This window comes from Dermochelys coriacea, chromosome 15 (genome assembly GCF_009764565.3).
Source record: "Dermochelys coriacea isolate rDerCor1 chromosome 15, rDerCor1.pri.v4, whole genome shotgun sequence".
NCBI lineage: Eukaryota > Metazoa > Chordata > Testudines > Dermochelyidae > Dermochelys > Dermochelys coriacea.
In genome coordinates this window covers 1,419,725-1,444,128 of record NC_050082.1, presented here as the reverse complement: position 1 = coordinate 1,444,128, position 24,404 = coordinate 1,419,725, and the positions used below count along the sequence as shown (strand labels likewise).

The following is a 24,404-nucleotide window of genomic DNA, read 5'->3' as shown; positions in this document are numbered from 1 at the left end:
CCTGCCCTGTATGCGCAACAGCGGGACAACTGAGGCCAGGGCCACACAACAAACTTTTGCCAGTAGCATAACATCAATCAGGGGTGTGGCTCCTTTATCAGATTTCACACTGACAAAAGCTCTAGCGTGAAGACAGTTTACAAATTAATTCCAATTAACTGGATACAATTAACTTAGGCTTGAATAAAGACTGGGAGTGAATGTGCCATTACACAAAGTAAAACTATTTCCCCATGTTTATTTCCCCCTGCACCCCACTGTTCTTCAGACGTTCTTGTCAACTGCTGGAAATGGCCCACCTTGATTATCACTACAAAAGGTTTTTTCTCCCTCGCTCTCCTGCTGGTAATAGCTCACCTTAAGTGATCACTCTCATTACAGTGTGTACTGTAACACCCATTGTTTCATGTTCTCTGTGAATATAAATCTCCCCACTGTATTTTCCACTGCATGCATCCAATGAAGTGAGCTGTAGCTCACAAAAGCTTATGCTCAAATAAATTTGTTAGTCTCTAAGGTGCCACAAGTACTCCTTTTCTTTTAATCTGTGAAAGAAGCTTATTGGAACATATGTAAGGGTGAGCTTTACCTGTGTTCAGTTTCTTAATGTATTAGGCTTAGACTTGCCTGTTTTTGTTTTATTTTGCTTAGTAGCTTACTTTGTTCTGTCTGTTATTACTTGAAACCACTTAAATCCTACTTTTTATACATAATAAAATCACCTTTGTTTATTAATTAACCCATAGTAAGTGATTAATTCCTGGGGGAGCAAACAGCTGTGCATCTCTCTCTATCAGTGTTATAGAGGACAGACAATTTATGAGTTTACCCTGTATAAGCTTTGTACAGAGCAAAACGGATTTATTTGGGGTTTGGATCCCATTGGGAACTAGGTCTCTGGGTGCTGGAGACTGGAGTACTTGCTGAGCTGTTTTCAGTGAAGTCTGCAGCTTTGGGGGCGTGGTTCATACCCTGAATCTGTGTTGCAGCAGGCTAGCATGTCTGGCTCAACAAGACAAGGTCCTGGAGTCCCAAGCTGGCAAAGAAAATGGTCTCAGAGGTAGTTTCAGCACATCAGGTGAGAATCCCAAGGAAGTCTGTGACCAAACCCATCACAGGGAGGTCTAGGTTGGATATTAGGAAACACTATTTCACTAGGAGGGTGATGAAGCACTGGAATGGGTTACCTAGGAAGGTGGTGGAATCTCCATCCTTAGAGGTTTTTAAAGCCCAGCTTGACAAAGCCCTGGATGGGATGATTTAGTTGGGGTTGGTCCTACTTTGAGCAGGGGTTGGACTAGATGACCTACTGAGGTCTCTTCCAATGCTAATCTTCTAGGATTGCAGATGCCTGGATAGCCACCAGGCCAGCATGCCTGCTCAGAGGAGGAGCAGTGTCTGAGACAAAGGGGGGTTCCAAAATGGTTGACAATTAAAAGTCTGGAAAAGCAGAATTAGTCTGAAGGAGAAGGAAGGTCCTCATGAAATGCCCACCCCCTAGAGTACTCTGAGAGGTGAGAAGTCAGGCCTGTTTTGGGAGAGGCAGGAGCCAGCCATGCAAGGCTAGGACATGCTCTGTGGTGAGCGTACGAGTCCCAGGTCTGCATGCAGAGTTCCCCCGAGAACTGGCCTCTGGTTGCTGGAAGCAAGATCCCTCTGCTTGGTCCTTCCCTGTTCATTTTATAGGATTGCATTGGGAAAACTCCCTACCCAGCCAGGCTGAGCTAGTCGGTCAGCTCCCTAGCCAAACCAGTCATCATGTGGCAAGTACTATCCCAGCTGTTAGCTTGGAGCTGCCCATCTGCTGTGATTATATTGGAGCTTTAGATCTGGAGTTAGGGTCTTAGGAGAGTTATTGTAATTTGAATCTTATCCTGGCATCCCTTTATGGGGAGGGGTCATCTTGGGCACAGAAGCAGCCTGCCTGTAAGCACAAATTCGGGCTGGCTGCGACTGTCAGACCCTCTGCAGTGGCTAAGGACCCCAGATACAGTCCTGAACCTTAGGATCACTCGCAGAGTTGTGCGTATGCCCTCTGATAGTCAGGAAATAGTTTGGGAAATGCCCTAGTCCCTGAACTGTGTCCTCAGGCTGGGGGGTGAGGGTCTGGGGGATCTCATTACCTACTGCCTGTTAAATCTCCTGGATGGATTTACCACCTCGCCCCACCTGTGGTGTTTTGGGGCTGTACTGAGCCCAGCCAGCCAAATTGCTTATTGCTGCTACAGATGATGTCATTGTCACAGGCCATCGAGGGCCCCTACAAAGTATGCATGCCACAGGACACTACATTGTACTCCTGCTACCAGGTCTCATGACTGGGACTTTTGGGGAAGTTCATGGGTATATCAATGTAGGGAGGCCTCTGGTGACCCTGACAGTTTTGGTTTACTCTGTTATCTCATATTTACTTCCTGTTTCGTACAATTACTCTGCTGAGTATATTGGGTGTGGTTGTGTTATTCCTTGGGAGTCTCCAATTAGCTGGCAAGTAACTCAGGGCTACCCTGTGGTTAGAATGTTCCTTCCAAGCTGCCATGCTGGCCCTGCCAGGAGGGTGGAGGCACCACCAAGTAAATTTATCTGGGAGGAGAGTAAGGGAGTTACACCCTGCTGAGTTGGAGGCAGGATCCAGATTATATCCATTTGTTCTTGTGTCCACATTGGTACTGAGCTTAAATAATTCCTCGCCGGTATTTATCCTTCTGATATATTTATAGAGAGCAATCATATCATGATCATGCTTCAGGACTTATGCTGTTGTCTGTCTATGGGGTCAGGAGGGAACTTCCCAGGGAGCAGATTATCCCATAGCTGCCTATTGCAGGGTTTCTTGCACCTTCCTTTAAGGGATCTGGGTACTGGTTACTCTCAGAGACAGAACACTGAACTTAGGTATTCCACTCATATACTCCACTATTAAAGTTCCTACATATTCCTAAGAACTAACTCAGACCAATTCAAACTCAATCTTTCCCTGCAGCTTTGAGACATTGCAGGGAATACTAGTAATTAATTAATGAAAAATTAATTCATATTTAAAATGAAATCAAACCACCATTTCATTTTCATTTGTGCTGCTCTACTTTTACAAAGAATTCTGTTTCATTTCACAGTTCCTTCCACCCTTCCTGGTTCTGGCCAGACTGAAAATACCATCTGGAAATGCTGTTCCTGGGATACTTCTGGCCACGTTCAGAAGCGAGAAGTAGCAGCAATCTTCTTTGTTTGAGATATCTGCAGTTGCAAGCAGCTCCTATTGTGTTTTTGCGGTCAATATAAACTTTGTAACTATCATGCCTTAATTTTCAGCATACTGCACCTTTTTTGGTCCCTGCTCTCTGCCTCTAAAACTGGTCAAGAGTTTTCTGACAAAACTTTTTCTGAACAACCACTTTCAGTCCTTCTGGGGTTTTATCCACTATAAAGAAGCAAAAAAAGGCTGCAACCCAATATGTAGAACGTCCTTTGGCAGGTCAACTTTAAGGTTCCAGAGGCAACACACATTTAATACAACTGAGCTCAAGCTGAAACTGTGCAAGCGGGCTGCATTGAGAGAGAGAATTTCAGTGCTTTTGAGTTCTCCAGAAACTCCACTCACCTGAGTTTCCTTACATTACAATCTTGGTATCCTCAGACTGGCAAACTCATTCACTGATCAGCCCCTGGAGCCAGGGGACTGCTGACAGCTGTTTCTGGAAGCTAGGGCTCTGCAGAAACACACACTTAGCATGGGGGCCACCTATTTACACCACCCACCTCCATTGGTGTCATTCTGATGAATCAAATTGCTGATCTCAGATGGGCACAAACCAGAATCCCTATCCAAATTCCCTTGAACTTTGCATCTGCAGCTGGATCCAAACTTGGCCACTCAGGCTCATCGATGTGAAATGGATTCTTACCAGGACATCACATCCACCCCTCTTTGGATCCAAGCTTCAGGACTCAAGCCCATGGCTGGTGCTTACCTGGCCTGGACCTCCAGCCAACACAAAGTTCCCAGTGTTGATTATTGGCAGGCCTCAGCAGACAGTGGCAGCCCTCTCTTAGCTACTGCTGGATACTATGCAACCAGGGGTGTGGAAAGATGACCAATATCAAGCTGCAGTCTGGTGGCTTCCGGACCCTGTGATCAGAGGTCATTGAAGAGGCCAACTGGCACCAGCAGGGCAATTCACAGGTCTCTGCACATGCCCATCCCTCAGTTTCCTTTGTCAAGGACAAAGTAAATGTATTAATATGCATTGTATCTCACCCTGGCTGTGGGCACATGCCTGTGTTTTCCCTTTCTGTCTCATTTTTTTTTACCTGCTTGAGTTTCCTTGGAGGTTCCTTCCTTCCACCGGCTGAGGCTGCTCCCTAGGTCAGAAATGCAGGAGGGACCCAGAGTTAATTCACTTTGTATGGGCCTTATTATTATTTACACATTTCGATTATAGGAGCACCTGGAGATTCTGACCACAAATGGGGCCCTTTGTGCCAGATGCTGTGCAAACCCAGTTTTAGCTTCAGAATGTAAGGGCAGAAAGGACCATTAGATCATCTATATCACAGGCCATTAACTTTCACCCAAATACCCCTACATTGAGCTCAAGGACTTTTGTAAGATTCAAATATTTCAACCTTCAGAAGACTTGTGTGCTACAGGCAGAGAACAGGAGACACCAATGTGTCACCAATGCCCAAGGCCCCTGCACAATGGCAGAGAATTCATTAAGTGAGATATACCCAGATCATCATAGCAGGCAATCCATACCCCATGCTGCAGAGGAAGGTGAAAAAGCCATGATCCCTGCCAGTCTGACTTGAGGAAAGATTCCTTCCCGACTCCAGGTCTGGTGATTAGTTTGGTGCTGAACATGACACATCAGCCAGACATCTAAGAGAACAGATTCTCTGTGGCATCTCAGAGCCCTGGTCTACCTCATCCAGTGTCTCATCTCCAGCTGTGACCAATCTCTGATGCTTCAGAGGAAGGTGAAAAAATTCCCCACAATATAGCCAGTCAGTTGGGCATCAGGCGAGAAAAATCTTTCCTGACCCCTGCAGACAAGTATCTGAAGCCCTGAAGCATGAGATTTGATTATAGTCATTGTCTTATGAGGCTGTTGAAGGAAATCCCATTCTCCCCATGGCCCACAAAGGAAGGGGATGAACACATCTTGAATTGACCTTCATTAGGGTCAGTTCAAGATGCGTTCATTGGGGATGCATACAAAACACATATGAAAACCACAGCCACAGCCTCTACTGTTATAGCAAAAGTGGAGTAAGGAGTGGCATATCCCTGATAAAACTATATGCCCTTTGGTGTTTAAGACCTGACATATGGACCATCATCATCATGGAAAATCCCAAAGACACATCGTCTCCTTGCAAATCAAGTGAACCTGGATTGATCTCTGGCATAGTGCTTAAGGCAGTCTGGTTGTATATTCAGTTGATGTCCATCACTGGCAATCTTGTCATGCCACTAAAGATTGACACCCACATGATCGCCACCACGTAGCAGCATTCCTGGCTTCCAAATTCATTAGTCTTCCATTCTTAAAATATGTTCCTACCAAGAAAGTCACTGAAACGGAATCAGTGTTGATGGAGGAAGTTGTTGTGTTTGGCTTCAGATAGCCTTTTTTCTGAGGTTGTCCTGCCATTTGCTATGCAGCAGCTGATGGAGACAAGGAGTATTTTGCCAAAGCAACGGCTGGCTGGGTTCAACATCGGAACGTCATCAAGTCACTGTGTAGGAAAGAGAAGGGATCCTGGTGGTTGACTCAGGCAGCCACCAGGTACAGTGTCCACACCCTCTATTCAATCACAGTGTTTCCAGGGGAAGGTGGGACCAGCTTTCCAGGAAGGAACCCAGGTGGCTGTATCAGCCAGAGTCAGCAGGGCAACCTGCATTCATGAGCAGGTCAGTTCAAGGCACTCCTCAGTTATCCACCAGCTGCAGTCTCTCTTCCATTAAAGAGGGGCAGGAAGTTCTGAGAGCGAGAGATCCAGACCACAGTCCATAAGTTGAAGTCTGGGAAGACACCAGGGGTTAACGTTGCCCTTAAATTGTTGAAGACAATGAGAGTATTGTTGTACATTGGCTGCATAGGCTCTTCTAGACCAGGGGGCATGCTAATATTGTCCCCTCCCCAGACATGTGTATGGACAAACATTAATAGCAAAGACAAGAACTGTCCCCTCCAAATTTCCATCTAAACCTTGAACCAAACTCAGACTGAACTTTTGCTAAGGCTTCAAAAAAAAAAAAAAAAAAAAAAAGCCAGGCACAGAAGCAGGGAGGGGAAAACTCACCAGACCAAATGTAGAATCCCCCACAAATTCTAGATGCATAAGTAAGCTGAGAACATTTGAGTTGTGAGCTGTTGGACTTTGGCAGGGTCTGCCGTGATGGGATTCGCTTTATTTTTAATTGAATTCCCAGATCATGCTGTGAGCCAGGGGAGAATGACTTGCAAACAGGAATCACAGCCCAGGTTCTCATTTAGCTAGAAACACATTGTTTTGCAAATTAAATTTCCCTTGAACAACAATGGTTTAAAGGGGACCCTGTCTGGTTAAAAATAATATATGTTTTAAAAGTCTGCACCTCTCTTGGTAATAACACCTTGGATTACTAAAGCTGAAGGGATTTTAAGAATCTAATTCCCTTCTCATTATTTGTTTTCTCTCTTTTCTTCTCAGTTTGAACAATGAAAATAAACTAAGCAGCTGATTCTAGTTAGTACTTAGATACCATGGTAATGTGGTCTTGTAAAAAAAATAAGACAGAAATATATAGAAGGATATGTATAGTGATTAGATAAAAAAATAGATAAATAAGTGTGTTGCCAACTCTTGGAAGTCTCACTATATTTGGGGGTTTTCTTATCTATTGGAGTTATGTTAGATTGAGTGTTTCAGGTTTTTTTGTTGTTGTTGTTTCTTTTTAAGTAAGTTTTCAGCCCTCATGGCTGTGGAGAAAAAACTTGAAATCCTAAAGCAGCAGCTTTCAACCTTTCCAGACTACTGTATCCCCTTCAGGAGTCTGATTTGTCTTGTGTACCCCAAGTTTCACCTCATTTAAAAAACTACTTGCTTACAAAATCAGAAATAAAAAAATACAAAAAAGTATCACAGCACACTATTACTGAAAAATTACTTGCATTCTCTTTACCATACAATTATAAAAAAAAATCAATTGGAATATAAATATTTTACTTATATTTCACTATATTATATGGAGCAGTATTAAAAAATCATTGTCTATATGAAATTTTAGTTTGTACTGACTTTGCTAGTACTTTTTATGTAGCCTGTTGTAAAACTAGGCAAATATCTAGATGAGTTGATGTACCCCCGGAAGATCTCTGCATACCCCTCGGGGTTGAGAGCCCTGTCCTAAAGGTTCAAACATGAGAAGGCAAATAAAAATCAAAAATGTATATTTTAATCTTGTGATTTTTAAATCAATCTCGGGATTTCGGGGGCAGATTAATTGTATTTGGATGTGTAGGATTAGCAGCAGATAGACTGACGACAGATCTGCCTGGAGGCTGGTGATAGAACTTGGCCACTCAAATCTTTTTGTCAATTTCACCCTCCATCTCTCCTGTGTTAATACAGTTTTAACAAAAGAACAGCCATACTGGGTCAGACCAAAGGTCCATCCAGCCCAGTATCCTATCTACCAACAGTGGCCAATGCCAGGTGCCCCAGAGGGAATGAACAGAGCAGGTCATCATCAAGTGATCCATCCCTTGTTGCCCATTCCCGGCTTCTGGCAGAGGCTAGGGATATCATCCCTGCCCATCCTGGCTAATAGCCATTGATGGACCAATCCTCCAGTAACTTATCTACTTCTTTTTTTAACCCTTTTGGGTTGTTTGTTACCTCTGTTCCCTTAAAAAAACAAACCAACTCAGGGTCACACTTGTATTAATTTTATTACAATGCTGCTGTTAGGTCAGACAGAAAAGGGAAGGAGCTTATTTATACACCACATTCATATTCACATTCACCACATTCATACGCCCATGTTCCCATACACTTACACAGGCGGAGAGTTACCGGAGACAGCATGGGAAGCCAAGAAGCCAAAGTGGTGGTAAATCTGGTGTGTCTGTCTGCGGTCACAGATCTGGGCTGGTGAGCAGGTCAAGGAGCAGCAGCTTGTGTGTGTGGCTGCTTCCTGTTATTTTGGAACTGGGTGCTCCTGTCATGTACACCAAGTTTTTCTTCTGTATCCATCATGGAGAAGTTTCAGAGTAGCAGCCGTGTTAGTCTGTATGCGCCAAAAGAAAAGGAGTACTTGTGGCACCTCAGAGACTAACAAATTTGAGCATAAGCTTTCGTGAGCTACAGCTCACTTCATCGGATGCATTTGGTGGAAAAAAATGAAGTGAGCTATAGCTCACGAAAGCTTATGCTCTAATAAATTTGTTAGTCTCTAAAGTGCCACAAGTACTCCTTTTCTTTTTGCGAATACAGACTAACACGGCTGCTACTCTGAAATCTATGAGAAGAAATCCTTAGCCATATCCCTCCTAGGGCATGGGGAGCACACATTAGTACCAGCACACATTAGAGCTGCCAGCCAGCCTAGAATTTCTGGAGTGTTGGGTGACCACAGGATGACTATGAGCTGCCAATGTGATATGGCTGTGAAAAAAGCAAATGCGGTCTTGGGATGCATCAGACGAGGTATTTCCAGTAGAGATAAGAAGGTGTTAGTACCGTTGTAAAAGGCACTGGTGAGACCCTATCTGGAATATTGTGTGCAGTTCTGGTCTCCCATGTTTAAGATGGATGAATTCAAACTGGAACAAGTACAGAGAAGGGCTACTAGGATGATCCGAGGAATGGAAAACTTGTCTTATGAAAGGAGACTTAAGGAGCTTGGCTTGTTTAGCCTAACTAAAAGAAGGTTGAGGGGAGATAGGATTGCTCTCTATAAATATATCAGAGGGATAAATACAGGAGAGGGAGAGGAATTATTTAATCTGAGTATCAATGTGGACACAAGAACAAATGGATATAAACTGGCCATCAGGAAGTTTAGACTTGAAATTAGACAAAGGTTTCTAACCATCAGAGGAGTGAAGTTCTGGAACAGCCTTCCAAGGGAAGCAGTGGGGGCAAAAGACCTATCTGGCTTCAAGAATAAACTTGATAAATTTATGGAGGAGATGGTATGATGGGATAACATGATTTTGGCAATTAATTGATCTTTAACTATTCATGGTAAATAGGCCCAATGGCCTGTGATGGGATGTTAGATGGGGTGGGATCTGAGTTACTACAGAGAATTCTTTCCTGGGTATCTGGCTGGTGAATCTTGCCCATATACTCAGGGTTTAGCTGATTGCCATATTTGGGGTCGGGAAGGACTTTTCCTCCAGGACAGATTGGAAGAGGCCCTAGGGGTTTTTCGCCTTCCTCTGCAGTGTGGGGCACAGGTCACTTGCTGGAGGATTCTCTGCACCTTGAAGTCTTTAAACCATGATTTGAGGACTTCAATAGCTCAGACAGGTGAGATGTTTATTGCAGGAGTGGGTGGGTGAGATTCTATGGCCTGCATTGTGCAGGAGGTCAGACTAGATGATCATAATGGTCCCTTCTGACCTTAATATCTATGAGTCTATGATCCTGATTTAATCTGGTTCTGATGCTGGTTCTGGCACATTTACGAAACTTAAAATTACTTTGGGGACCAGTGGGCTGGGATTTTCTTAGATTCACAGATTCCAAGGCCAGACAGGAGCACTGTGATCATCTAATCTGAGCACCTGCATCACACAGGCCAGAGGCCTGCCCTGAAATCATTCCTGTTTGAACTGAAGCAGATCTGTTAGAAAAAGACATCCAGTTTTGATTTTTAAATGGCCAGTGATGGAGAATCCCCCGCAACTCATGGTAAATTGCTCTAATGGTGGCTTAACCTCACTGTGCCACATTTGCCCCTTATTTCCAGTCTGAATTTGTCTAGCTTCAGCTTCCAGCTATTGGACTGTGTTAGACCTTTGTCTGTGAGACTGAAAAGCCTGATATTAAATATTTGTTCCCCATGTAGGTACTTACAGACCTGGATCAAGTCACCCCTTTGCCTGCTCTGTGTTAAGCTAAATAGCTTGAGCTCCTGGAGCCTATCCCTATAAGGCAAGTTTTCTGAGCCTTTAATCATTCTCATGGTTCAGAAGTGCTTAAGGGATTTGGATGCCTGAATCCCACTGAATTCCAGTGGATTAGGCACCTCACTCCCTTAGGCACCTTGCAAATCTCAGGCTTGGAGCATCACTATATTGCACTACACTGTGTCTGCAGCAGGATTCACCCCATGGTCTGCATGACAAACATAGCAGGATTTCCCCAGAGGAAGCCTGTTCCTTGTCTTACCTATGCTGGAAGCTTCCTAATCCTTGCATCAGGGAAGCCAGGTTGCCAGCTGCTAGATCTCCCCACTTAGGGGTCAAGAGCTGGCCCAATGCCTACTCTGTGATCGCCAGTATAAGCCACCTGGCATGGGGTACATCTGATAGACTCACAGCAGTGCCTGTCAGACTGGCTCATGGTGAGGGAAAGGAATGGTGGTGGGGGGGGGAGAAGGTCTGATTCCTAACCAGAGCACTCACGCAACTCCAGCCACCTCCCTCTGGACAACACAGACCAGCTTGGGGCAGCCTCCTGTCTGAAACTCCTCAGCAATGTCCCTTGGCTGCTGATGACTGTCAGGCGCTGTCATGGCAAAGGGGATGTCCCCATGCTGACACCCCTCGAGCAGAGCTAGAGCCTTCAGAATTGCAGAGGGAGAAAGTCCAGCCCAGAATGGCTCTACTTTGGGGAGAGTTGCTCTGTTCATACTATTTGGTGGCCAACAAGGAGATTCTGCTCCCAGGAACAAGAGCTCCAGTGCCTGAGAGCCCCATACTGGACATGGGGATCTGGCCATGAGAAATCACAAGCCATCATGGTGACCACATGCAGAGCTGCCCCACCACCAGCCAACTTAATATGTGGGAAAGTGTCATGGGGAAAGTGAACTCTGTCCCCCTGGGGTAGGGCACAGGCATTATAGCCCCATGGTTACATCTGCCTGACTACCCTTACCTTCAGGGCAATAGTGCCTCTAGGCCAAAGTCTATACAGCCACCCAAACTCGTGGTGCTAGGTGGCCAACATCACTATGTCTGCCCTCTCCCTCCAGGAAGAGTGGTCCAATGGCCAGTCAGTATGGCTGCCCTTCTCCACAAGGCTGTGTGGCTTGTTTGCCAGAGTCAACAAAGCTGCTCTTCTCTACAGGGCCATGTTGCCTAGCGGCCAGTCAGAGAAGTGGGCCACCACCTGGGGGGCATGGCAGCTGGGCCCTCTCTATTGCACCACATCCCAGCCCAGAGCCCTGGCAGTAGTGAGTGAGCTCCAGTCAGAGGGGCTGAAACATGCTGATGCCACTCTGCACAATGACTAGTCTCCCTGGGATACTTCCTACCCTGTCTCTGATGCAGTGGTCCAGGCATCTCCAGGGACTCTGGGCTCCTCATCATGTGCAGCTCCCAGCAGCTACGATCTTACCTGGATCCATCGCTGCTTGCATATCTGCCTGGGTCACAGCACCTCTGGCTTCCAGGTCAGGGGCTTCCGCAGCTCCCAGACTGGAGCCTGCCAGGTGCATCCTCCCTCCTCAGCAGTCTACCCAGACTGAACTGAGTCGCTCCCTTTTATACCAGTGCTCTGGTTGGAGAGTGCCCAACAGAGGTGAGGGGGTGGGGCTTCATCTCCACAGAGTGTGGGGTTAACCCCTTTTTGGCCAGTGGGGGACAAGTGCACCCCATCACAGGGGTTCAGAGGGGCAAGTGTATACCTGTGCCACTCTAGGGGCTCACCCCACTTACACCAGGCCTCAGTCTGGCCCAGAGGAGACAAAGTCCTAGCTCTGTCCTCATATTTCAGACCAGAGAAGCAACCCAAAATGATCTGGAAATCAGTAAGTTAACCTCCTAGTTGCTAGGAGCCACTAATGCAGGCTGTTATGATTAAAAGAACTCAGGAATGAAGGGGCTAGCAAGGCAGGGTAAAAGATAAAAGATAAGAGATAAAGATAAAAGATAAAAGCCTCTGATGGTGTGAGCTCAAAGAAATGCACATCCCCAGACATTGAATGAGAAATCAGGAGAATCAGATCCAGGGACTCTTGTAGTGAGAGAGGTCATGCCATCCAGAACATCAGACTCGCCCCCAGCTCTTTGCAGTGTCTAACAGGTTCTTGGGAGGACTGGGGCTAGAGCACTGGACTGGGAAAAAAGAGAAATTCTACTTCTGGCTCTGTCGCTGACCTGCTGTGTGACGCTGGGCAAGCCACGGCCCCACTCTGTGCCTCAGTTTCCCCAACTGTGACATGGAGGAAGTTCTTTTGTAAAGCTCTTTGAGAGCAGCATCTTCAAGTCCTGTGAAAAGGAGGTCCCTGCTGCTCAGTTCTGCTGAGCTGGAAGATAAAATACTCCACAATGACCCTTATTTAAAGTCTCCTACAAAGGATGACATCTTTAAGGGGGGCCAATACTAGGAGATGCTGAGTGACCCTCAACTTCAAAGGGAGTGGAGGAGGATTAGCACAGGTCGGAGGGACTCAGCACCTGGCAGCACCAAGTTCACACTGCCGAGTCAACACTAGAGATGAGCTCAAGTCACAGACCAGCTAATTCATGTTTGCAAGGCACTTTGCAGACAAGAAGCACTCACTTATTATTGTAAGGGCAGAACTTGAACACACCATCTCCTGGCCTGGCAGCTGGCATTCTCCTGACTGCACAGTGAGGAACAGGGGAGCAGGAGATTTAAGGGGAGACAAGGACCCTGGGCTGAAGACAGTGCAAGCTCTGGCTGGATGCATCTTCAGCTGAGGGTGTTGGCAGGGGGTGTGGGCTTCAGCTAGGGGTGGGACCAAGGGGTTTGGAGTGTGGGAGGGGGCTCAGGGCTAGGATGGGGGTTGTGGTTGGGGGGGGTGTGGGGTGTGGACTCCGGGAGGGGCTCAGGGCTTGGGTAGAGGGTTGGGGTGTGGGATGGGATGGGATGTGGGGTGCGGGCTTTGGGAGGGAGTTTGGATGTGGAAGGGGGTTCTGACCTGGGGCAGAGGGTTCAGTGTACAGGCTCTGGGAAGGAGTTATGGTGTGGGAGGGGGTTCTGACCTGGGACAGTGGATTCGGGGTGCAGGTGGGGGTTCAGGATCTGGGAGGGAATTAGGGTGTGGGAGGGGGTTCCAACCTGGGGCAGGGGGTTTTGGGTGTGGGCTCTGGGAGGGAATTAGGGTGTGGGAGGGTTCTGACATGGGGCAGGAGGTTTGGGGTACGAGTGGGAGTTTGGGCTCCAGCTGGGTGGCACTTACTTCAGACAGCTCCTGGTTGGTGGCGCAGTGGGGCTAAAGCAGGCTCCCTGCCTGCCATGGCTCTACACGACTCCCAGAAGCAGCCGACATGTCTGAGGATCTATAAATGGAGATTCCCTATGTCCTAATAAGGAGGAGAGGATGGAAAATGATAAAATACAGGGAGGATCTGATGAGAAACAGTCAAATGAAAAAAAGTCCCATTCAATTACATCATGCAATCAGGGACAGCCAAAAAATGACAAGTTTTTAAAATGTTTATATACCAGTGCTAGAAGCCTAAATAATAAGATGAGTGAACTAGAGTGCCTAGTATTAAATGAGGATATTGATATAACAGGCGTCACAGAAACCTGGTGGAATGTGGATAATCAATGGGACATAGTAATACCAAGGTACAAAATATATCGGAAGGACAGAACAGGTCATGCTGGTGGGGGAGTGGCTCTATATGTGAAAGAAAGTATAGAATCAAATGAAGTAAAAATCTTAAATGAACCAAACTGTACCATAGAATCTCCATGGATAGTAATTCCATGCTTGAAAAATAAGAATAAAGCAGTAGGGCTATATTACAGACCACCTAACCAGGATGGTGATAGTGACTGTGAAATGCTCAGGGAGATTAGAGAGGCTATTAAAATAAAAAACTCAATAATAATAATGCGGGATTTCAACTATCCCCATATTGATGGGTACATATCACCTCAGGAAGGGATGCTGAGATAAAGTTTCTTGACACCTTAAATGGCTGCTTCTTGGAGCAGCTAGTCCTGGAACCCACAAGAGGAGAGGCAATTCTTGATTTAGTCCTAAGTGGAGCACAGGATCAGGTCCAAAAGGTGAATATAGCTGGAACGCTTGGTAATAGTGGTAATCTAATTAAATTTAACTTCCCTGTGGCGGGGAAAACTCAACAGCACCCCAACACTGCAGCATTTAATTTCAGAAAGGGGAACTAACTACACAAAAATGAGGAGGTTAGTGAAACAAATTAAAAAGTACAGTGCCAAAAGTAAAATTCCTGCAAGCTGAGTGGAAACTTTTTAAAGACACCATAATAAAAGCTCAACTTAAATGTATACCACAATTTAAAAAAACATAGTAAGAGAACCAAAAAAGAGCCACAGTGGTTAAACAACAAAGTAAAAGAAGCAGTGAGAGGCAAAAAGGCATCCTTTAAAATGTGGAAGATAAATCCTAATGAGGAAAATAGAAAAAAGCATAAACTCTGGCAAATGAAGTGTAAAAGTATAATTAGAAAGACCAAAAAAGAATCTGAAGAACAGCTAGCAAAAGACTCCAAAAGTAATAGCAATTTTTTTTAAATACATCAGAAGCAGAAAGCCTGCTAAACAACCAGTGGGGCCACTGGACAATCGAGATGCTAAAGGAGCACTGAAAGACAATAAGGCCATTGCAAAGAAACTAAATTAATTCTTTGCATTGGTCTTCACTGTTGAGGATGTGAGGGAGATTTCCACACCTGAGCCATTCTTTCTGAGTGACAGATCTGAGGAACTGTCCCAAACTGAGGTGTCATTAGAGGAGGTTTTGGAACAAATTGATAAACTAAACAGTAATAAGTCACCAGGACCAGATGGTATCACCCAAGAGTTCTGAAGGAATTCAAATGCGAAATTACAGGACTACTAACTGTCATCTATAAACTAACATTTAAATCAGCTTCTGTACCAAATGACTGGAGGATAGCTAATGTGACACCAATTTTTCAAAAGGGCTCCAGAGATGATCCTGGCAACTACAGGCCAGTAAGCCTCACTTCAGTACCGGGCAAATTGGTTGAAACTATTGTAAAGAACAAAATTGTCAGACACATAGATGAACATAATTTGTTCATAATTTACAATAACATGGTTTTTGTAAAGGGAAATCATGCCTCACCAATCTACTAGAATTCTTTGAGGGGGTCAACCAGCATGCGAACAAAGGAGATCCAGTGGATAATAGTGTGTTTAGATTTTCAGAAAGCCTTTGACAAGGTCCCTCACCAAAGGCTCTTAAGCAAAATAAGCAGTCATGGGACAAGAGGGAAGGTTCTCTCATGGATTGGTAACTGGTTAAAAGATAGGAAACAAAGGGTAGGAATAAATGGTCAGTTTTCAGAATGGAGAGAGGAAAATAGTGATGTCCTCAGGGGTCTGTACTGGGCCCTGTCCTATTTAACATATTCATAAACAATCTGGAAAAAGGGGTAAATAGTGAGGTGGCAGAATTTGCAGATGATACAAAACTACTCAAGATAGTTAAGACCCAGGCAGACTGCGAAGAGCTACAAAAGGATCTCTCAAAACTGGGTGACTGGGCAACAAAATGGCAGATGAAATTTAATGTTGATAAATGAAAAGTAATGCACATTGGAAAACATAATCCTAACTATACATATAAAATGATGGGGTCTAAATTAGCTGTTACTACTCAAGAAAGAGATCTTGGAGTCGTGTATAGTTCTCTGAAATCATTCACTCAGTGTGCAGTGGCAGTCAAAAAAGCGAACAAAATATTGGGAATCATCAAGAAAGGGATAGATAATAAGACAGAAAATAGCATATTGCCTCTATATAAATCCATGGTACGGTCACAGCTTGAATACTGCATGCAGATGTGGTCACCCCATCTCAAAAAAGATATATTGGAATTGGAAAAGGTTCAGAAAAGGGCAACAAAAATGATGAGGGGGATAGAACGGCTTCCGTATGAGGAGAGATTAATAAATCTGGGACTTTTCAGCTTGGAAAAGAGGTGCCTAAGCGGGGCTATGATAGAGGTCTATAAAATCATGAGTGGTATAGAGAAAGTAAACAAGGAAGTGTTATTTACTCCTTCTCATAATACAAGAACAAGGGGCCACCAAATGAAATTAATAGGTAGCAGATTTAAAACAAACACAAGAAAGTATTTTTTCACACAACACACTGTCAACCTCTGGAACTCCTTGCCAATACTATAACGGGCTTCAAAAGGGAGCTAAATAGATTCATGGAGGATAGGTCCATCAAAGGCTATTAGCCAGGATGGGCAGGAATGGTATCCCTAGCGTCTGTTTGCCAGAAGCTGGGATTGGGTGTCAGGGCACGGATCACTTTATGATAACCTGTCTGTTCATTCCCTTTGGGGAACCTGCCATTGGCCACTGTCAGAGGACAGGATACTAGCTTGATGAACCTTTGGTCTGACCCAGTATGGCCGTTCTTATGACCCCTAGGTGGAGGTGCAGCTAGGTGCCTCTGCGCAGTGCGCGCACCCACAGGCGCTACCCCTGCAGCCAATGGGAGTTGCGGAGCCAGCACTCGGGGCAGGAGCAGCATGCGGCGGTTCCCTGGCCGCCCCTGCACCTAGGGGCCATAAAGACATGCCAGCTGCTTCTGGGAGCTGTGCAGACCCATGGCAGGCAGGGAGCCTGCCTTAGCCCCAGCCCCCTGCTGCACCGCCAACAGGACTTTTAAAGGCCCAGTCAGTGGTGCTGACTGGAGCCGCCAGAGTTGCTTTTCGACCAGGCATTCCAGTTGAAAACTGGACACCTGGCTACTCTATACAGCCCCAAGGTTTCCCTCAGGTCTCCTGTCCAAACTGTGACCAGGCCAACCGTGGTTAGTGCATAAAAGCTATTGAGGTTGCTTCCCAAGGCTGTAGGCCACAGACCACACACACATGCACAGCCACGTATAATGCCCTCTTCTGACACTGCTCCCCAGCTCCCGCTGCCCCAGAGCAGCCATGTCTGCTGCTCTTGCCAGTGATTTGCCACTGGGAGCTGGTAGTGAGCTTCCTGATAGCAGTGCCATGTCAGTGCCAGCTGGAGTTCTGTTGTTATGAGCTTCCTCATGGCTGTGCCATGGGGTGCCCAGTGCTGAGTCTCCAAAGGAGACAACCAAATCAGTTATACAAATTTAAAAGAGGGCCAAATCTCAAACAGAACCCAGCTGGTGTCATGGGTTCCAATCAGCTCTGCAAACACCTCACCTGACTAAGAGCTCAGGATGTCTTGCCCCACACCAGCCTTTCCATGCAACCCCCAGAGATCTCCCTTCCCCTGGAGGTTTCAGCAGGTCTGGCAGCTCTTCTCTGGGTCCTGCTTGGCCTCTGGAGCCTCCCTAGGGTCAGTCCCATCTGAGGCACCTCTGACCTGGTAAGGCCCACAGCTGCTGAGATCCTGCATGGATTCAGAGCATCAGCCAAGGTGGTCAAGGAGGGGAATAGGACAGACTTTAGATGAGGAGGTGGAGAGAGGAGAAGGCAAAGAGACGCATTGTGTAGGGATGAGGCCAAGCCTGGAGAAATGTGATGCTTACACTGGGAGACGGGGGACAGGAGGCCAGGGAACTATAGGCTGAAGAAGCCTGAATGGGATATAGGAAAAGGTGGAGAGGGAACGAGAATCACTGACAATCCCTGGATCAGCATCACCATGTGTTCAAACCTGACAATTTCCCAGGTCTCTGGAGATTCCCCAAGCACAAGGCTGCAGCAACACAAGCTTCCACCCCGCAGTCCTCTGCCTATGTGGGGCCCAGAGCTCCCAGCAACAGGGGTGACACTGAGCCTCCAGCAACATGAGTTCCTACCCCACAGTGCACTGCCCATGCCAGCTGTAATACCAATAGCAGGCGCTTCTTCACGGCAGTACCCTGCCTGTGTCACCATTGCTACCATCAGCATGACCAAGGGTTAGATGTTACGGGGGGAGCAGGGGTGAAAGTAACTTCAAGGACTTACCGATATGCAGGGCCTGGGTCCTGAGCAGGGGCGGGGCCTCAACAGGAAGGGGCGGGGCCTTTAAAACCCCAGGCCCTTTAAATAGCAATTTAAAAGGCCTGGGGCTCCGGCTGCAGTAGTGGCAGCTGAGATCCCCATGCACTTTAAATCGCCACCAGAGTCCCAGGGCTCCTGGCTGCCGCCGCTACCCCAGGGCTCCAGAAGTGGGGTTCTGGCAGTGATTTAAAGGGGCTGGGGTTCTGGCTGCTACTCAGAGGACACTTAGGACAGAAGACTCCCATGCACGGCTACAGACTAGGGACTGAGTGGCTAGGCAGCAGCTCTGCAGAAAAGGATCTAGGGGTTACAGTGGATGAGAAGCTGGATATGAGTCAACAATATGCCCTTGTTGCCAAGAAGACTAACGGCATTTTGGGCTGTATAAGTAGGAGCCTTGCCAGCAGATCGAGGGACGTGATCATTCCCCTCTATTTGGCACTGGAGAGGCCTCATCTGGAGTACTGTGTCCAGTTTTGGGCCCCACACTACAAGAAGGTTGTGAAAAAATTGGAAAGCATCCAGCGGAGGGCAACAAAAATGTTTAGGGGGCTGGAGTATATGACTTATGAGGAGGGGCTGAGGGAACTGGAATTGTTTAGTCTGCGGAAGAGAAGAATGAGGGGGAATTTGATAGCTGCTTTCCCTACCTGAAAAGGGATTCCAAACAGGATCGATCTAGACTGTTCTCAATGGTACCAGATGACAGAACAAGGACTAATAGTCTCAAGTTGCAGTGCGGGAAGTTTAGGTTGGATGTTAGGAAAAACTTTTTCACTGGTGAAGCACTGGAATGGATTACCTAGGGTGGTGGTGGAATCTTCTTCCTTAGAGGTTTTTAAGGCTCGGCTTGACAAAGCCCTGGCTGGGATGATTTAGTTGGGGATTGGTCCTGCTTTGATCAGGAGGTTGGACTAGATGACGTCCTGAAGTCCCTTCCAACCCTGATATTCTATGATTCTATGATTAAGTAGGGGGGAACTGGGAGTGTTAGTAAATCACCTATATTATTACTTAACTAGCGTCATAGAGACTTGGTTGGATAAATCTCATGACTGGAATATTGGCATAGAGGCTACAGTTTGTTGAGAGGACAAGCAGAGAAAAAAGGGGGAGGAGTTCCATTATACATCAAAAATATAAACACTTGTTCTGAGGGCAAGAGACAGACCAGTTGAAAGTCTCTGGGTAAAGATAAAAAGGACAAAAAATAGGGGTGACAGCATAGTAGAGGTCTACTCTAGACCACCAAATCAGGAAGAGGAGGTAGATGAAGTATTTCTAGACTAAATAACAGAAATATCCAAAAGACAAGATCTGGTAGAGATGGGGGACCTTAACTACTGTGGCAGAGCTCTGACCTTGTCCCCGTGGGTCCCGCACTTCCAGGCGGTTTATGCTAGCTTCAGAGGCTCACTGCAACCCTCCACATAGCCCATCTCTCTCTAGGGCCAGGGATACAGTCTACTGAGCCCTTTTCATCATAAGCCAGCAATGGAGGTTGGTGAGAGAATTCCCACAGTCTCTGTTGCTTCTACGGCCTCATGCCAAAACAGTTTAGCCTCCTGTCCTGACAGAGGCCTGTTTTCCCCTCCCAGGAGGTGTTTCTGTAGTGGTGGGTTGGGGGGAACCCGGGCCCAACCTCTACTCCGGGTTCCGACCCAGGGACCCTAATGGTCGCAGCTGTTGGCAGCCAACCTTTCACTGCCAGAGTTGCTACATTTCCCTGGGCCACTTCCCCATAGCTCTCCTGACTGGAGTGAGCCCTTTTATATTATCAGAGGGGCCTTAATTAGAATCTGGTGGTCACATTAGCTTAATGGCCTCACCTGACTCTTTGCAGGTTAATTGAAGTCAGGTGTTCTCATTAGCCTGGAGCAGCCCCTTCTCTGGTCAGTCAGAAAACTGTTAATCCAGTAGCCAGTATATCTGCCTTCTGCTATTCTGCTGTACCCAACTGGCCTGGGTCTATCACACTACCTAGGCTTCTGTTGGAAAAGAAATATGGCAAAACACAAAATTTCCGTTAAGTTCTTGGAATGTATTGGGGACAGCTGTTTGTTTCAGAGAGTGGAGGCAGTGGCCAGGAGACAGCCATTTTAGACTTGATGCTGACTAAGAGGGAGGAATTGGTTGTAAATCTGAAGGTTGAAGGCAATCTGAGTGAAAGTGATCATGAAATGATCGATTTCATGGATCCTAAGGAAAAGAACGAGTGACAGCACCAGAATAAGGACAATGGACTAGAAAGAAGCAGACTTTAACAGACTCAGAGAACTGGTAGGTTAGGTTCCATGGGAAGAAAATCTAAGGCATAAAGGAGTTCATGAGAGCTGGCAGTTTCTCCAGGAGACAATATTAGGCTTTGTCTACACTGCAGAGTTTTGGCTGCAAAAGGCAGCTTTTGGCAGAAAAACAATGGAGTTGTACACACTGCAATGCCACTTTTGGCGACAAAATAAAAATCATCTCGACCATAGACATAGGTCTTTTTGTGCAAAAGTTTTGTCAACAAAGTGCCAGTGTAGACCCCACGCTTGATTTTATCACTTTAATTGGCCTCCAGGAGGTGTCCCACAATGCCCATTCTGACCGCTTGGTCAGCAGTTCCAACTCTGCTGCCTGGTAGCCAGGTAAACAACCATTCACCCCTTCTCCTTTAAAGGCCCAGGAATGTTTGAAATTCCACTTCCTGTTTGCTCAGCATGGAGAGCTCATATCATGTCTTCCCAGCTGACCATGGCAGCTCCACGCAGCAAAGGCTGTCCTGCTTGGTTCCAGCTGTGCTCCAGCCATAGGCATTTCGATACTAGATGATCAGAGTGGTCCCTTCTGACCTTAGTATCTATGAATCTATGAATCTATGATACCTATGGGCAGATTTCATGCATCTTGTGCAAAAAGGGCTATGAGTGGGACATGGTGCAGAGCAGAGTGAAGCTCAAGGAGCTGAGGCAGAGAGCAAGGGAGGCAAACCATCGCTCTGGTTGTGACAGGTCCGGCTGTGCCAAAGACCTGCAAATTCTATAAGAAGTTGAATGTTATGCTCAGTGGCAACCCCCACCTCCACTGCCAAGAGCCCTGTGGATACCTTGGTGAGGCTTGAGCTGGCAAAATGTGCACCTACCTCAGAAGATGAAGTCATTGACAAAGAGGTGGAGATAGACAATGATGTGGAGCCCATGGCGGGGTTACCCGGTGGAGCATCCAGTCAGGACTTGTTCTCCATTCCAGAGGTGTCTTGCCAGTCTCATAAGTTGCACTCTGGCGAGCAAGAAGCAAGAGAGAAGACCCCTGGAAAGTAGTTTTGCTTCGTGAAGTGCAGAGGTGGGTTGAGGGCATAGAATTGTACAGGGCTGGCTGTGTTTCTGTGTGCTGGACATTCCCCTGTGCAACTAAGCAGTGTGGTGGAACAGGGTGTTGATGCACACCAAGATTTCATGGGAATCCTCCACAGAGATCTCTAGGAAACTTTGCTGGAGATACTCGCCAATCCTCTGCCGAAGGTTCCTCAGCAGAGTGTGGTGTTTAGATGTTGCTTGTAATTATTAGAATTGGGAGCACTGGCTGTTGGGAGTCCGAAAGGACAGGAAACAGGAAGAACTGGAGAGGAGTTGAGAGGCTGGGAGAAAGCTACAGAGGGTGCAGCAGCAGCTTGGTAAAGAAGTTTCCACTTTGAAAATAAAGTCCTGTTGAAGCTCGTTAGTACCTTGCCTGGTTGATATAACATTCTGGTGATGAGGATGGATCTTCTGCCTCTGAACCCACCTGCACCCTTTCTGCAAAGTCCAGGTGAGCCTCCAATTGCTTTGACTACCATATGTTTGAGACTTATCTGTTTGCAATCATTGCTACAGAGATTTCTGAAGTAAGAAAGCGTGCTCTGCTAATCCACTGCCTTGGAGCAGAAGGGCAGCGTATATTTTACATATTTCCCCTTGCAGATGATAAATATGAGACTGCACTCACTGCATTAAAGAATTTTTTTGTGCCAAAAGTAAATGTAGTAGCTAATCGCTACAGATTTCGCCAGTGTGAGCGGAAACAAGGGGAAACTACAATGCACTATATTGCTTCCCTGTGGAGTCTGATTGTAGTTTGTGACTTTGGGAATATGGCAGATGAGATGATTAGAGACCAGCTCATTGAGAAAACAACCATGCTTCATGTAAGAGAACGCTTACTTCTAGAACCACAACTTACACTAGAAAAAGCAATAACTGTTGTTACTCAGATTGAGTCAGCTACAGCTGAAGCCAAAATAATGAGCATGGATACAGGAGGCACTAACAGGCTGCAGCCGTGTTAGTCTGTATTCGCAAAAAAAAAAGGAGTACTTGTGGCACCTTAGAGACTAACAAATTTATTTGAGCATAAGCTTTCATCAGCTACAGCTCACTTCGTCGGATGCATTCCAGGCTATGACTCCTTTGCAGAAAAGTTCACTACCACTGCAGACAAACAATTGCAAGAGGAAAACTAATGAAAAACCACCGAATCAGCAAATTCAAAATACAGTAAAAGCATGTTTTCACTGTGGATCCCCACAACATCTTGCAAGCTACACAGTATGTCCAGCAAAAGTAGCTCAGTGCAATCCTTGCAAAAAGATTAGACATTTTGCTAAAGTAAGTCGCAGTAGCCAGTTCAATCAACAGGTGCATGCGGTTACAACACCAGATGTTACTTTGCTGAGCGTGGACAAAATCACTACTGCACATATTCCAGAAGAGATAAAGTGCACTGGAAACGTTTCCGCCATACCCTCAGGCAAACCACACTCTATTCAGCTAATATTGGAACCTGGCTCAGCAATATCTATACTACCTGATCCTGTCTATCTGCATTACTTTAAAGATGTGCCTCCTATGGAACCCAAACTTCACTTGGTGTGCTATTTGAAAAACCATATTCCAGTACATGGCTGCCTGCCAGTAATAGTTACTTTTGGTGATTGCTGTGTAACTGCAGAGTTCTACATTGTCCACAAAGGCACTCCTATCCTTGGCAGAGACTTATTGGCTGCTTTAAATCTCAGGGTAGTTAATGGACAAATTGATCTTCCTCAGCAAAGCACTCTTGGGGTACACACAAGTTCCAGCTGGGACCCAACACCAGGTTGAGCAGAAACTCAGCTGTGCTTATGGATTTCTGCATAAAGTTAAAATGAGGAATAATGTGATGCCTATATGACAGAAGTGACGGCGCTTACCATTTTCAGTCAGGGAAGCTATTTCAGAGGAACTTAGAAAACTTGTTCAAAAGGACATTATTGAAGAGATTGACTCCTTGGAATGGGTTTCACCTACAGTAGTGACGCAGAAGAAGGGTGGAGGCATTTGCCTTTGTGTGGACTTAAGGGAGCCAAATAAAGCTATTGTGATTGACAGCCATCCTCTTCCTCACACAGAAGAGGTATTTGCAGAACTCCATGGAGCAAACATGTTTTCTACTCTTGACTTGCAGAGCGCATACCACCAGGTTATGTTGCATGAAGATAGCAGAGACCTCACAGCATTTATTACACATGAGGGACTATTTCGTTTTAAACGTGTTCCATACGGTCTCGCATCTGCCCCAACTGCCTTTCAAAAAATGATGTCATTGATTCTGAAGAATCAACATGCAGTTCAGTGCTATCTGGATGATATTATTGTGTTTGGAAATACTTCTGAGGAGCATGACAATAACCCGCAGTCTGCACTAAACTGCATCAGCGCAGCAGGCCTGCAGCTCAATAGGTCCAAATGCAAATTTAGGCAAACTGAACTCTCCTTTCTGGGGCATACAACTTCACAGACTGGACTAAAACCTGAACCAGATCATATCCTGGCAATTTCAAATTCTCCTCCTCCAACAGATTTGCAAACCTTATGTTCCTTCTTGGCTCTTACCTCCTGGTATGCAAAATTCAGTCCCAGTTATGCTTCTGACATTGAACTGTTACGGGAATTACTACAGAGAAGTTCAACCTTAGTGTCGACAATGGATGCACAAGCTAGTTTTGAAACAGTGAAAGACTTGATTGTACATAGTCCAGTACTTGCACTATTCAGTCCTGCATTACCACAGTTGTAACTACTGATGCTTCTGGTTATGGACTTGAGTCTGTTCTCACACAACTACATGAGGACAACACAGAAAGGACGGTTGCATTTGCTTCAAGGACACTAAGTAATGCTGAGAGGAAATATTCTACAGTTGAAAAAGAAGCACTTGCTTGTGTCTGGGCTACTGAAAAATGGAGAACTTACCTGTG

At 46.0% G+C, this 24,404-nt stretch overlaps 1 long non-coding RNA gene across 1 annotated transcript; it reads right to left on the bottom strand.

Moving 5' to 3' along the window:
- Window positions 1-3,022: 3,022 nt before the first annotated feature.
- On the bottom strand, window positions 3,023-11,685 carry LOC119843870. Its single transcript, XR_005289074.1, has 3 exons — window positions 11,563-11,685; window positions 4,312-4,362; window positions 3,023-4,212 (listed from the first exon to the last, which is right to left on the bottom strand). It is a non-coding gene; the product is annotated as an uncharacterized LOC119843870 (long non-coding RNA).
- Between the last annotated feature and the right edge of the window lie 12,719 nt (window positions 11,686-24,404).